The sequence below is a fragment of the Charadrius vociferus genome, unplaced genomic scaffold (assembly GCF_000708025.1).
Source record: "Charadrius vociferus isolate BGI_N301 unplaced genomic scaffold, ASM70802v2 scaffold141, whole genome shotgun sequence".
NCBI classification, from domain to species: Eukaryota; Metazoa; Chordata; class Aves; order Charadriiformes; family Charadriidae; genus Charadrius; species Charadrius vociferus.
Window position 1 is genome coordinate 1,156,340 of NW_009647743.1, and position 1,183 is coordinate 1,157,522.

Here is a 1,183-nt window from a genome sequence, read left to right on the forward strand (position 1 = left end):
CGCCATAGCCGGCGCGGCTCCTGAGGGAGTTGAACCCCGGGCTGACAGAAAGGAAACCCGAAGGCACGCTTGATCAGCCCTTGAGGGCTCCACGGGCTGGGGGGGTCCGGCCACGGGTCCGCTGAGGGGAGTCCGGGGCGGCGCCTTCTCTCGGAGGACCTGAGGGAGGCCAAAATGGCGCCCGGGCCTCAGCCGCCTCCTGTCCCTTCCCCAGTTCCCGCCAGGCGGTGTTTAAGCTGAGACGGCCTTTTGCCCGGACGTGAACGTTAATCAGATGGCTTTGTTTTGTGAGAGCCTTCAGGAAAAACACGGTATACCCTATTTATTTTGTTCTTAAGTGTGAACTCCTAATGTCCTGGGTTAGCTGTGGCAGGCTTCCTGGTACGCTCTAAAACACCCGTGCAAGTGCATCTGCTTTATTGAAGACTCACTTAATGCACAACTGGAGGTTAATTTGAGCCTTAAAAAAGTCAATATTTAATAGGCGTTTGCAGCCAGTCCCAAGTTTACACAGGAAAAATGCTCCTTTCCCTGCTGCATTTGAAGTAAGAATGGGTGCAATGAACTCCACAAACTTTAAGAAAATTGAGGGAACTGGCTTTTGAAGGTAGAACACGAGACACCATTTCCTAATGTCCACTTGGAGAGGCATACTCACACGGATCGAAATCTCTCAATATTATTTCTTATATAAACAGTCTATATCCAGTCTTTTATCAGGGTTCAATCAAAAATGTGTCTTATTCCTAAAAGATTTTTTATTTTTTTTTCCTGAAAGGAAGTGACTAAATCAGGTGAAAGTAACTTAAGTTTGCTGAAATAAAAATGTGAATTCAGGTGTGCTACTAAAGTTAGGGTACGCTACCCTTTGTTGCAAATATTTTCTTTTTTCTCTTTCACAGTGATGTTTTGGCCATGATCATTCTAAATGAAAACACTAAGGCAATCGTTAGCCAGGGAATGAAGCTCACTAGTCAGAGAGCAGAAATCACCAGCATTTCAAAATGGTACGTGCAACTCAAACTGATTTTTCTGCTGCCCCTGAGTCCTGCCTTACTGTTCTCCCAAGGCAGTTAGAAATGAATACATAACTCAGGTCTCCATATGTAAGCACCTTAAAAGTACAGACAGTAACAATTCCTGTTTCTTGGCTATTAAATGTAATGTTTTTCATGATAAGGGA